Source organism: Choloepus didactylus, chromosome X (genome assembly GCF_015220235.1).
Source record: "Choloepus didactylus isolate mChoDid1 chromosome X, mChoDid1.pri, whole genome shotgun sequence".
In the NCBI taxonomy this organism is placed as follows: domain Eukaryota; kingdom Metazoa; phylum Chordata; class Mammalia; order Pilosa; family Megalonychidae; genus Choloepus; species Choloepus didactylus.
Window position 1 is genome coordinate 122,279,718 of NC_051334.1, and position 14,521 is coordinate 122,294,238.

A 14,521-nucleotide genomic window follows, 5' to 3' on the forward strand; every position below is an offset into this window, starting at 1 on the left:
ACAGATGAGTAGAAAAATGGGGACAGGGACTAAATAAAGACTGGGGTGGGATGGGGTGATGGTTTGGGTATTCTTTTCTTACTTTTTTTAATCTTATTTTTATTCTTTCTGGTGTAAAGAAAATGTTCAAAAATGGATTGGGGTGATGAATGCACAACTATATGATGCTACAGTGAACAGCTGATTGTAGACCATGGATGATTGTATGGTATGTGACTATATCTCAATAAAACTGAATTTTAAAATAAAATATGTTATTTATCTATCTTATTCAGGTTTTTTTTTTTTAACTAAGGAGTTTTATAGTCCATAGTATTGCCAAAAACAAAGTTAAAATTAACTTGAATAACAAATTAAAATGTCTCTCTTAATGTTCCATCTGCTTTCTGATCTGATTTTCTTCCATTTCTCCCACATCCTTCCCCAAAAGACAGGCAGCCTCCCCACCAGCCCACATGATCACCTATAATCACTTTTCTTCCCAGACTCCAACTCTCTTCAATGCCTAGAACTTTTACTTGTTTTTCCTCTCACCTAGTCCAGAGTTTCTCACCCTCAGCACTACTGACATTTGAGGCTGGATCATACTTTGCTGGGGAAAAAGAGTTGTCCTATCCATTGTAGAATGTTTAACAGTGTTCCTGATCTCTACCCACTACAGGACAGCTGTAAAATCAAAAATGTCTCAAGACATTGCCAAGTGTCCCCTGGGGGAGCAAAATTGCCTTTGGTTGAGGACCACTGAGTTATGCAGATATGTATACTCTGTGAAAATCCCATGGAAATGCCTGTAGTCCCTCAAGCCCTACCCGATAATCTTAACCCCCATTTGTTTCTCTACTCCAATGCAACTAATCTGTAATATCATTTTCTAATCTAAGAGGTCAAAGTGCACAATTAACCACTTATGTAGCTCAGCCCTGTGCCAACTATTGTCCTATTATTCCACATGGGACTTTAGAATCCTTTTATTCCTCATCTCACCAATTCAGCATAGGGAAAAGAGAAGGAGCTGAACAACATTTATCTGATGTGAGTAAAGGGAAAATTACAATTCAATGTTGTTAGTAAACACAGTCAAAATAGTGTGTGTCTATTGACTAAGACAATTCAGCAGGTGGGAAAGAATTTCCCTAAGGTGTGGGAAACTAAAACAAATGTGGGAAAAACTCAAATTAGTTGTCTGCTTTGACAAAAATTAAATCTTTTAAGTGGCAGTATTGGCTAGTCAGTTTTAAGCTCCCAATTTTTAATAATTTAATAATCTAATTCCAAAATACTAACTGATAAAACGATCTATACTTGATCCATTTGAGAAACTCCATGGATTATTTGGCTGGGTTTTAGACTTGAATCCATTTTTGTCTTTTTTGTAAGGATGACAAACTGGGTGATGAGAAATCAGTGGCTTTAGATCATTCAACAGCAATTAATCAACAGATATTTGAAAACATATAATTAAATGACTTAACATGAGACATGATTAAGATACAATAATTCTCAGTCAAAAATGTGCATTAATGATCTAAAAATGTCAGTTCATGACATTCAGATAAATTCTAGGAAAAACTCCTATACGCATTTCCCATCTGTATCTATATACTGGCAATATAAACTTGACATTAGAAAATTCCAGAAATATGTTGATATTTAAATATAGAATAATTATCCTTACTTGTGTTTGTTTCAATTATGTAAATCATACTTTTAAAGTATTAATTCTGAATATATTTGATTTACATTTCTCTTTTAATTTTCATTTATAAAAGTACTTAGCAGACTAGATGCATGTATGTTCATCACAAACATTTTCAACAGTTTTCATCTTGTTAGAAAGTTATCTCCTCAGTACTGAATTCTTAAATGTTATCAGGTATTTGAGGCATCTGACTTGTAGGAGCTTACATTTCAGTCTATGTCCATCATGGTTAAATTCATTTTTCTCCACCAAGTATCCACACAATGCCCAACATCCCAACAAAAAGTGCCTCAGTGAAAACACGACTGCCTGAAATTTGTTCTCTCTGCAACCAATGATCCAGTGACAAGGTGATACAGCAAAGGAAAAGGATGGTGTTGGGAAGGAAAGAAGGGAAAAATGAGGCTGGCCTTGAGATGTCTCTTGATTATATAAACATCCAAAATTACGCACAATTTTATACCAACTGAAGAATTTACACTGGAATTTCCTTATCCATGTCCAGCAACTGACTTATTCCCAGATGTCTCTTATCCCAGGCCACTATCGACCTCTAATAAACTATCTGCACAGGACTGTGGCTTCTCTGTTTGGGCCCCCATGTTTCCATGACCGTATTTGAACCGTGTTCTTGGATCCCACGAGATGGGCTGCTTTGGGTTGGAGCTGTTCAGCCCACCTTTCCAAGGGTTGAAAGTCATCATCATTTCTAGATGCAAGAATATCCTGATTTGACCAGAGTAGATCTCCGTCTCTAGGGAAAGCTAGCCCAAGGAAATCATAACACTGAGGCTAATATTCTGCGAGCCTGTGCCAATCAATTTCGTTTCACTTATATCAGCATGACAGAAACACCCTTGGAATCCCTAAATTTTTAAAAAGGGATTAAAAATAGCTAAAGCCAAGGAATCCCTTACTTTGGTAGAGTCCCAAGAACAGGGCTATAAGAAGTGGTGTCTGGTTACCTCCCCCACATTTCCAAATTCTACACCTTATCCACCTGCTTCCCCCTAAAGCTTTCAAACCGGACATGGGTTCACAATCATTCTTCTCCCTCCAAATTAATGGGGAATTTCACAAATCAGGCAAAAGCAATGAGTCAGTTTTACTGCTTGCCGAGCTCAGAAACTCCCCTTTCTAGCACCTGGATTCAGCCTCATTGCTTCATTAAAACAAATCCTTGATCCCAATTCCCTAGTTCATCCCTTTGTTCCCAGACATTATCTTAAAACCTGGATGCGATTCATTTCCTCTAAGAGCCGTTCTTCCCTTTCTTCCTAGGAGCTGCTCTCCAGTCTCTAGCCCGAGGCAAAGTGCCCAGGGCTCTGCAGCGTGCCCCTACCCCTATCCCGATGGTCTGTTTGTTGCCAGCCAAGTCTCTCCCTAGCTCTAGAGACCTGGTTTATATCCTGGTTCAGACTTCTGTCAGCTAGATGATCTTGCAACATACTCAACCTTTGAAGTCAGACTCTTGGGGGGAGATACAGATAGCTATTCTGACCACATCGGCATTGTTTAGAAAATTACATAATACACCTCAATTGCTTAGTTCAGTACTTAACAGTGTTTACTAAGTGGTAGTTATTTTTATGTTCCTTGCTAGACATACATACCTTAGACTGAAACTCCTTTCCAGATTACCCACGTATTCTGTTCATTAGGTTTCTAAAACTTTCATGTGTCAAAGGATTACTTAAGAGGTTTGCTCAGTTGCAGATTCCCACCCCTCCTAGAAGTTTTATTTGCCAAGGAACAAGAGAGCCTTAAAGGCAATGATGATTCGGGATGTGACCGGTGGCTTTTCTCTGCACTGTCCCTCTTTTGCCCACCTCCTCAAATCACAGCTGTGCTATGCTTATGTGCCAGACACTCAACTTTCCAGGTTGGCTGGAATTTTCCATTGCCTGCTGCATCACTGCCTTGTGGCCAGGTGGCGGCCCTTCCAGGTTCCAGGCAGCCCCAGGAGGCCCCCAAGCCTCCTGCATATTTTGAGCCACATTCATTGAAACCCTGGTGACATCATTACCACATGTGCCCTCCAAGAAAGCAAATGACAGAAAATGGCTCCTGCATGCGTTTCCAATATTTTATACAACTCCCAGCACAAATGAACAGAACATTTGCTGGTTCAACCTTTGCCACAAAAGTCAATCTGCTTTATTTATGAGAGTTCCATTTATAGCCACATCTGTCATTTTCAAACAGCACTTTAAACCGATCATTGAACTTTTTATCCATTCCTATGATTCCATCCTCCTCCCTCTGCTTCCGGCTTGAGGCACGCTAGCTGGCCAACATCATCTTCTCCAGAGGCACACAAATCTACGTTCTCATCCCAATTTCCAGCACATTGTGTCTTTATGACCTTAAAAATATTATTTACCCCTTCAGAAGTTGTGTTGCCTCAAACAAAAGTAGAAATAATGTGCCACAGATTTGTTGTGAGGATTAAATGAATAGAGATGTAACAGAGTCCCAAGGGGCACCCGGAATAGATCACATGATTAATAAACATTCCTCCCCATTCCCTCCTTCCTCTCCGGAGGGCAAGGACCAGGCCATACACTGATTTCACCTCCCAAGTCATTCCTGTTCCTCTTAGGGTATTAGGAAAGACACCTCTCTAGTGCAAAAGCGGGTCCAGAGTGCCTTGAGAAAGTGACAACTTTCCCAAGCTCACTGGTTCATCTGCACAGTGGAAGAAATGACACTGGCCTTGGAGGGTCTGTGGAGAAAATCCAGCATGCTCACCTCCAACAGGAGCCCCCCTCGAGTCTGGTCACAGCAGGCGGGGAAGAAGCATGAACTCCATGCCTGACGCCAGGTGCCAAGCTCCAACCCTGGCGCCCCACGCTGATCCCAGTGCCCCAGGCTTCAGCAAGGCTCACTCTCCTTCCCAAAGAAGAAAGTTAAACTCCCCTTCCTTCAGTGCAGCTGGCCGAATGAGGGATTACAAGGGGAGGAATCAGATAAAAGAAGTGCACCATGGGATCTGCCAAGGGCTGGGGTGTTGACGTTGTAGGAGAGGAACTTCGTCATCCAAGGAAAGCTGGCGTTGAAGACACACCAGAGATGGTAAGGGAGGGATGCTTTGACAGCTCGCTTTGACAGCTCGTCCTTCCCCATCTCCTCCTTCCTCCTCAAGCAACACAGGCCCCAGGTACAACTCCACTCTGGCCTCGGGCATGATGCTCCCTACCCGTGACCAAACGCCATTCTTGCTCCCTTTGTTCTGGGGCCAAGTATGACTCCCAGTGTGATGAAAAAAGTTGCTCCAGATTTCCACTTTCTTAGGCAACTGCTCACAAGAATCAGCCAAGGCTCAATCCACTGACTGCGGGACTCTCCTCCGTCAAGGCAGATGGACTGATGGAAGCACGGTGGGGTCAGGGAAGCAGGTCTACAGTTAGAGGGCAGGGGCCCTAAACCTCACACTGATAGCCGGTCCTCCTTGCCACTTTCTCAAAGCGTAGTTTACATAAACATGAGTGTCTGCTCAAAAAATTAAAATTTTTGAAAAGCACCAAGGAAAACATTGATAAACACCTGATAACTATTTTTATTTTCTTGACATGCAGCAAAAGTAAGCCTATAGAGGCAGGGAGAGGGAAAAGAGCAGAACTTCCAGCAGTTTGACTCAATCTGGTTTTAATTGTTAATGTAAGACTAAAGTTTCTTTTAAGATTTCACAAAGAGGGATGGACGGATGGATAGACAGATGGAGAGAGACAGAGAGAGAAAGACAAATTGATTTGCAAACCATGAAAGAACCAAATCACTTTGTTCTTCCTAATGTTGTTTACCTCACCTGAAATGCCCTCCCTTCAACCATCCTGTCTGCTCATAGCTTATTCATCATTCAAGACCTGGTTTGAGAAGCAGTGACGATGAACTCTGTGCCAACTTGGAAATAAGATTAACTTTCAGCATTTCAGTTACATAATTTCACTAAATAATTGCTGTCACTCCTCCATGCCTATTAAGGAAAACCTTGTCATTTGAAGCTCTCCGTGATGTGGCCCACTTCATCACTCCCTCCCCTTTCTCCCACCCTCTCCTCCCTAAGACAATCCTTCAAACCAAGGATGGCCATAATGTTCCCACAACACCCACCACCCTCCCTGCACATTGCCGAACCTCACAAAGGCAGCATTCAGTGGCTGCTAGGGCAGTGAGGTAATTCATTTGAGCCTGGTGTCAGGAACTGTGAAGAGTCTGAGATGTTAGGCAACTTGCAAGCTAGTAAGTTAGGTTCATGGATGCCGGCAGAAGACATGAGATCCCTGGGTCAGAGACAAAGGATGTTATTACTGCAGCAGTAGCAGCAGCCAGAGGATCGTCATTTGCACCCATTTCCCAAGGCTCAATTCCCACCAGACAATGACACTTGCACATACAGAGGGGGTTGTGTTACAGGAAAGGAAAACAGAGCTTAGGGAAACGGAACCTTTTATAATGGGCAGTAAGCCTGCCTGACCTTTGCCCTGAAGAGAGACATCATCTTTATTATAGTGGAAAGAAAGCAAACCTACCCTCTTATCCAGAGGGAAATACTATAGCTACCATTCAAGTCTGTTCTCTATAAAAGCATCCCTGAAAAGATCTTCTGAAATAAAATGGCTTTCTGTGTCTCACTCACAAGACATGCAGAAATACAAGAGACCATACAGAATTGTCTCCCAATAAGAAATAACTCAGAAAATCTCAATTCTCTTTCCTCTCTTTGTTCTTCCTATTTCTCCACTCTGAAATTTTCTCCATCTCCCCTCCACATCTCCAAAGTCCTTTCTCCAGCCATTATATATGTCTACTCTGAATTCCTACCTCCTTTTGTGGTCCATCCTGTAAAAACAAGTGATTCTTAAATTTTCTAATCGCTTCCTAAATTCAGTACTTATCCTATGGTGTTTTCACACTTCTTTTAAACTCTAAATTCAGGAACATATTATAGAGGATGGTAGTAGAAGCTGTTAGTGCCCCACCTATATCCCCCTGGGCCTTCTTTCTGGGTGCACAGAGACTAACTTCTAACTATCTGAGGCCTCTTTCTAGTGTTGTCCACATCCCGAGGTGCCAGAGAATTGAGTACCACCCCCAGCAGCCCTCAACCCACCACTGATGGGAGTTGGTGTATAAATACCCTTGCCTCTTGGGTGGAGGGAGACGAAGGTGCATATTCTACATGGCCTCCTATAATTCCCATGGGGCAGTAAGTTCCAGCTGCCCTCAGTGGGACCTGGCTTAATTGCACACTCTTTTGTGAATGCTTTAGCTTCCCTGTCTCACTTCCCCACCCCCTCCCTGTGTTTTCTGAGACCAACTTCCTGCTCAAAGCTTAGTCTTGGGGTCTTTTCCTGGGGGACACAAGATGGAGCTCAATCAATGATGAATCATGGATTACACCTTGAAATTATTAAAAGCTCATTGAAGTATAGTTTTCAGTCTAAATCACATCAGTTGTGAAGCATCAATTCCAATAACCTCATAAATACTTGAAAATCATCTTCTTGTTTCTAAAGAACAAAATAATCATAGTATTACCATAGAAATATCACTAGAATGATGTTTGGAACCAAATCAATATATATGTTAAAACAGCAGAAATATCTGTAGCAGAGGAAGGATAGTGGGCCCCAGAGTACATCTGAAATGCAGCCAAGTGTGTTCATGCTGGGGATGATTTACAAGTACCCTTCCTACAGCCCTGGGCAGGATGTGATGTGGCTGAGGACACTTCAGGACACTAGTCGCAAAACGCCAGTACTACTGGGAAGGTTGAAAAGGTCGCTGTCCTCTTTCCCAGGAACTTCTCTTGCTCCCCGGTATGTTCCCACACACCCTGAGCTTTTGAAGGCTTGCAACTCAGACTGAGAAACTTTCCTTCACCTTTTCATTCCCTATGACTATGGCATGAGGAGTTGAATTTATATTCTCCAAGGTCAAAGTCTCTGGAGAGTTGGGCTCCTGAGGCCCAGCTTTGGACTGTCATCTATCCTGGTAGGAGTGAGGATCGGGCAACAAAAATACCTGCTGTGACTGGGCAGGCCATGGATTTGCTTCCCGTCATGACTGTTCCCAGCCCAGCTCAGGGAGAGGATCTTGACAAGCCACCTGTGTGGCCGGCGTTCTCTCACTTGGTGCACTAAAGACACCCTTCTTATAATTAGTCTCCGGAATGAAACTAAAGTAGCAGGAAAGGGAAAGACTTCCTTGCCAAGACCTAGAGATTTCTACTGAACTCTCATATTACTGCATTCTAGAAAGGATACAACCTACCTTCCCTTCTCCAAATACAAGCTATGACATAGTGTCTAGGAATTGATTTTTTGATGTCTCCTGTGCCCCGTAGTCACATCTACAAAATGCATGCACACATATAGAATTACAACACACACACACACACACACACTATCCAAGAAAAGATAGCTCTAACAGTTTTCTTGCTATATAAGTATCACTGACCTTTTTCAAGCTACCTATAAAAATCTAGTAACATCATGTTAGGGAGTCTAGGAAGACAGAGAAAGCAGAGAAATATAAATCCCTAAAACTGTTGCTATTGTCGTTAGGAATGTGAAATTTAAAAATAGGTAAATTAATTGTGATCCATGAAACAGAATCCACAATGCAAGGGACAAAAATCCTTTACACTATAAATATATATTGGTCCAGGACCCAGTTTCTTCTGAAGTATCACAAAAGGAGTCAAGATCTCTGCAAGAGTGAAAAAGCACAGAACATGGGAAAGATACAAAGAGAGACTGTGCTGGGTATTAAGCTTGCTGGAAAAAATTATCAGTGCATTTAAGAGAATGTGGGTGTAGTCTGCAAATAGGTACTATTTTAAGGAATTTGAAAGGTAAAAGGTAATTAAATCGCAGCTTGAGTCTCACACCTGAGCTCAATGAAGGGGGGAAAAAATCTCCCACAATCCTAAGGCAGGATTCTCTCTGACCTGGATACATGTCCCCTTCTGGAAAGAAAGCATCTCTGCTAGCAGCACCATCCCCCAGAGGTAGCACTGTGTGAGTTGCAGGTTTTTTGAAGTCCTCATCCCAGCCTTGACCTCTGTTGGATATCCCTGCCAGGGCCCTTCAGTCTTTTGGGTGAGAGTGTGTGGAGGGGGTGATGGCTGGAGAAAAGCAGGTGGACCCCATGCCAAGCCATCTACTTTTCCAGGGGTCAGGAAGAAAGCTTTCACTGCACTCCCTCCTGCCCATGGTGACACTGACAACCGCCATCACACCTCTGCCAAACCCACCCCCAGGATTTCTCCTTCACTCTAAAACAGGAGCTGCTGACTTCCTGTCTGACTCTGGGGTATGGAAGAGCTCCTAGCCGAGTGCTTCAACCATTCCATCCATGCCATCACTGTAGTCGAGACTGGCTAGCTAATCACTAAATCCATTTCCTCTCCTTTCTGGGGACACGGATAAACTGCATTTCCTAGCCTCCCTGGCAGTTCAGGCAGATGTAGCTATGTCAAAAGAACAAGAGAAATACAGAAGAGTCAACACGGAGGAGAAAAAATAGTGGAGGTTTACGTCTGGTGTTCTGAGCTTTATTGGCACCACAAAGAAACATGTTCTTGTATGGATGGAAATTCTAGGAGCCACAAACCTCAGAAAGGTCATATGTGGTACGAGCACGTCCATGTGCTCTCCTCTAGCTCCAGTGCCACCCCTCACTGACGGAAGGACCTCGAGCAAGTCACACTCACTCATCAGAAAAATGGAAGAACTTGACTGGATGGGCCCCATGTTTTCTACCAGCTCTGGAACACCAAGATTTATCCCTGGCTTGGTTATTCTTTCCAGCAACTAACATGTAATTGCTATTTTCTGTATTAATAATTCAACTCCAATTTGATTTTATAGCACACTTTCCTGCATCCATACTTTTTCCAAAGTGCATCCAGACACATTGTCTCATGTCCCATCCGACAGCTGTGTAAGGAAAGAAATGGAAGAGGCTGGACCCCCTGTAGAGAGGAGCAAGCTGCGGCTGTGAAATCACAAACTCTCCCAGGATCCCAAGACATCAGCGGCAGAGCTGCAGCCACAACTCAATCCTTCGGGCCACCAGTTTTCGTCTTGGCGGAAAAATTTTCCTCCTATGCTACAGTCAGCTTCTTTTAGAAGCTGGTCACTATCATTGTTTGCTTCAATTAGTTCTTAAATACTATTAGTCTTGGAACACTGCGTTTTATTTATTCCAACAGTAAATATGAAGAATGATGCAAATGTAAAGAAGACAAATTTCCATAAACATTTCCAGAAAGCTTTTGGGGGAACATAGTTTTAATCATCTTAACCAAAGCTTGCATTTACATGTAACACTATAAAGAAGCTAGAGGTGAGAGTTTACAGTTCATATTAAATAGGTGCATGATGCAGGTCCAAACCCAAAGTGTTACTTTATCTGCAAAAGTGACTCATTTCATGCAAATGGCTAAAGAGCACATGAAAAGATGCTCATCTTCACTAGCTATTATGGAAATGCAAGTCAAAACCACACTGAGATAATATCTCACACTTACCAGAATGACCACTCTTAAATAAAGAGGAAAGTACAAGTGTTGGAGAGGATGGGGAGAAACAGGAACACTCATTCACTGCTGGTGGGGAATGTAAAATGGTGCAGCCATTGTGGAGGACAGTTTGGCAGTTCCTCAGGAAGCTGAGTATAGGAGTGCCATATGATCTAGTAATCCCACTACTAGGTATATACCCAGAAGAACTGAAAGCAGGGATGCAAACTGACACTTGCACACCGATGTTCATAGTGGTGTTCACAATTGCCAAAAGATGGAAACAACCCAAGTGTCCATCAACTGATGAATGGATAAACAATATGCAGTATATAAATACAATAGAATATTATTCAGCTGTAAGAAAGAATGAAGTCCTGAAGCACATTAACAACAATGAATCTTGAGGACATTATGTTGAATGAAATAAGTCAGACACAAAAGGACCAATATTGTGTGATCTAATATGAACTAATTATAATAAGTAAACTCACAGACATAAAATCTAGACTATAGATTACCAGGAGATAGAATGAGGCTAGAGAATGGGAGTGGTTGCATAAGATGTGCAGAATTTTAAACTAGGCTGAATTTAAATGAGCGGAAATGGATAGAGGTGATGGTAGCACATTATGGTGAGTATAATTAACAGTGCTGAACTCTGTGTGAATGTGGATGATAGAGTCACATATGTCATCAGAAGGAAAGATGTTAAAATTTGGTACCCTATAACTCAGTAAATCTTATGGTGGACGATGACTGTGATTAACAGTACAAATTTTAAAAATTTCTTCCATGAACTAAAATGTATAACACTATTATGAGGAATGAATGATAGAGTGGTATATGGGGAAAAATGCACCTATTGCGAACTATGGACTATAGTTAACAGTAATACCTTTATATTCTTTCATCAGCAGTAACAAATGTACCACATCGATGCTAGGGGTCAATGATGTGGGGATAAAAGGGGTAGGGATAAAAGGGGTATGGGATGTTTGGGGTTTTTTCCCCCCCTTGGAGTAATGAAAGTGTTCTTAATTGATTGTGGTGATGAATGCACAACTATGTGATGATACTGTGAGCTATTGATTGTATACTTTGGATAGACTGCATGGTGTGTGAGTATATCTCAATAAAATTGCATTAAATGTTTAAAAGTCACTCATTTTCTAATTGAGGAATACACAGGCATGTCACAATCACGAATCTACATGTCCTAAGGCCCCTGCTCCTGGCTCTAGAAAGGGCCCACTATAGAGCCTTCTCCCGGACACCCTGCCTCGCACATCCTCACGTGGGGAAGGACAGAGTGCTCCTCTAGAGATGGCCTTGGCTCCTTCTTCCTTTCAAGAGAAAGCATCTTCTCCCCTAGATGCTTCCCCCTGGGAATGCCCACCCTCGTGGAGAGATGAGTTCTTACAGCCTTCCTCAAGGGAAGAGGAAAGAGATGGCTTTAATTAGCAAGAGTCTAACCTTGCCATCGTTGGCAGTGACCAGCCTCCTTCCCTCACATATCCACCATTATACTAGCCGCAGCATGAAGACAGGCTGGCTCTTACTTAGGCATACTAGAGCCTCCATAAATGCTTCATCAATTGACCAATTAACAGATTGATAAATCAATTGTATTGGTGCTAGCGATAAGCAGGTTAGCTTTCTTGAAGGTGAACAGTATTATCAGGCTTTATTCTCCTTATGGAGATAATTTCATTATGGACTTAAGACGTTAGGAAAAATTTTATTGTTGGAGGGGATATGATCTGGCACAGAACCCTGTGGCTATTTGACGACGACGCACATGATAACATCTACTGCTCTAAAATGAAATGTGTCCCACAGAGCTGCCTCCCTCTCAAGTGCCAATGCACCCAATGGCTTCTGCAGCCCCATTTCGGTCACTCTTTTCAGCACTGAGAGAGAGAGAGGGAGAGAGAGAGAGAAGGAGGGAGGGAAGGATGGGGAGAGAAGAGAAGGGAGGGAGGGGGAGGGAGGGGGAGGGAGGCAGGGAGGGAGAGTAAGTAAACCTGAGGAGAAAGAGCCCCTACAGGGCCCAATCTCTTTCACTCTGCCATTAATCCCCTTTTCAAGCCTGGCCCCAATGGCTTCTAAGCGAGTTTTGTCCACACAGTTGCCTACACTGTGTGGACGCCATCAGCATTAAGACAACAGCATGTAAACTTTCCAGAAGAAAAGCAAAGCAGGCACATAAAGAACATAAGCCTTTTTTCCTTTTCCAAGGAATCAAACAATGGCTTGAGAGCAGCGCATCAAAATCAAAAGATGACAGTGGCTTCTAAGCTTTCTGAGGAGATCAAAAGGCGGAGAGAAAAGAACATGGAGATTTAGACAGCGGGGAGGAGGGGCCTCCAAGCCAAAACGAAGCTCCTTTTAAATAATGATTATCTCCAATGAGTTAACTTCAGCTTTTAAAGTCAGCTTCAGGCTTCTCACAGAAAGCCTTATGGAACAAAAATGAGGCATTTTAGTGAAAAGTACTGAAATCAAACTCTAACAGGCAGAAAGCTTCTAGGTCACACATAATGCTACTCGCTCAAGAGCGTCTTACTGTACCTCGTATATTTTAAACTGTATTTTAGTAGACTGCCCAGAGACCAGTGATATTTTCAGTGAGATCACAGTGAAATAATTTACAACTCAATATATTTACTCTGGTGGCATTTGAAAATGTAATGTTTCTACAACCTTCCCAGGTGCTTGAAAGAGAAATGCCTATTAGCCAAATGTATCTTAACTCATAGAATTTGATGGCTTATTTCAGTATAATTGGTCAGAAATTGCCTCTCCTTCACTCTGGTGCCTTATAAAATAATTCTCCCATCAACTCATGTTCTCCAGATCACTTGTGCTGTGTAACTGCAGAGGAATTCCATAATATTCAAGTGTGGTGGTGGAATGGATTCCCCATAATTGGCTGAACATAATTGAGCAATAATGCCTAGTTACAGATAAGAGTCATTGGGCCTCTCTAGAAGGGAAAATTCCAAGAGCAGTGGTGTGCTGTTCTCAATAATTGTGCAAAGCGTCTCCTAACTCCATCTATTATGCTTTTGAAACATCATTAACACTCCAAACTGGGGCAACATCCCTGACAATGCCCTTTCCAGAATACTTTCTCTAGAGTGCCTCATTTGAGAGTGGTGGTGAGGGAACGAATCAATAGATGTCAGGAACATATTATCATCCCTGGCACATGATAGGTGTCCAAGAAAACATCCTTTTAAAAGTTATTTAAAAACCTTGCTGACACTGTTCTTTCACAGAGAGAAGAGAAGGCACTCACATTTCTAATCTCTCCATCTCCTTATCGCAACTTTCCCTGCAGTGTTGCCCACCGCCTTAGGGATTGTACAAGTGCATTTTATTAAAAATAACTCAAGATACTTGAATGGCAGTTTCCACCTCAATAGAAAAAAATCGCATAAAAACCCAGGTCCCAAGTATGCTGCCTACAATAATGAATCTTTGAAATATGTTTTCCAGTCATTTCCTGTACCTTGATTTCCTGCAGCATTTGCAAGCCTAGGGCAATAGATTAAAAAAAAATAAATACAAGGAAATAAACCACCTCAATTCAATAGATACAAAGATTTAAGAACAATTTGATAAAGTGCTTGGGCTGGTTAACGTATTGAATCTGGGGAATTCCATCACCCCTTCCCACTTTTCCCATACCTAAACACCACCTATGCCTGTCTTTCACTTTGTTTGAAAAGATTACAGGGACAATCTGCAAGTCTCTAAATATTAAGGCTGGATATATTTCCAGTGAGTATTTCTTATTTTATATGCTTGTTTCTCTAAGGTGCAGCCAAGCGTGCCAGGCCTAAAAGAATAACTTTCCAGAGAAGCTGTCATCTCCCTAAATGCTGGATCCTGATGCTTATTCCCCTGAAACAGGTTAAAGAGTTAAAAAAAATGACTGGCTGATTTTTGATGCAACCAGCATCAGAAAACAAAACAGATGGTGTATGACCCAGCTAATTGGATAATTCAGTTAGACTCATTCCGCAAACAAACCTGTCTTTTGATTAAGCCTTCTACATGTCACTTCAACCAGCCATAATTATCATCCTGCCAAGAAGGTTTTTTACTTCTAATATCGCCAATCATTTCATTTCTCTTCCCTTCCCTCCTCCCTCTTCTGCCCTCAAGCTGTTTATTCCCATTTCCATCTATGTTAATAAATACAAACCCAGAGGGAAGACACCAGAAGTTGGGCAGTAACTCACCTAACCATCACAACACCTGAAAAATTAAAAATCTCCAGA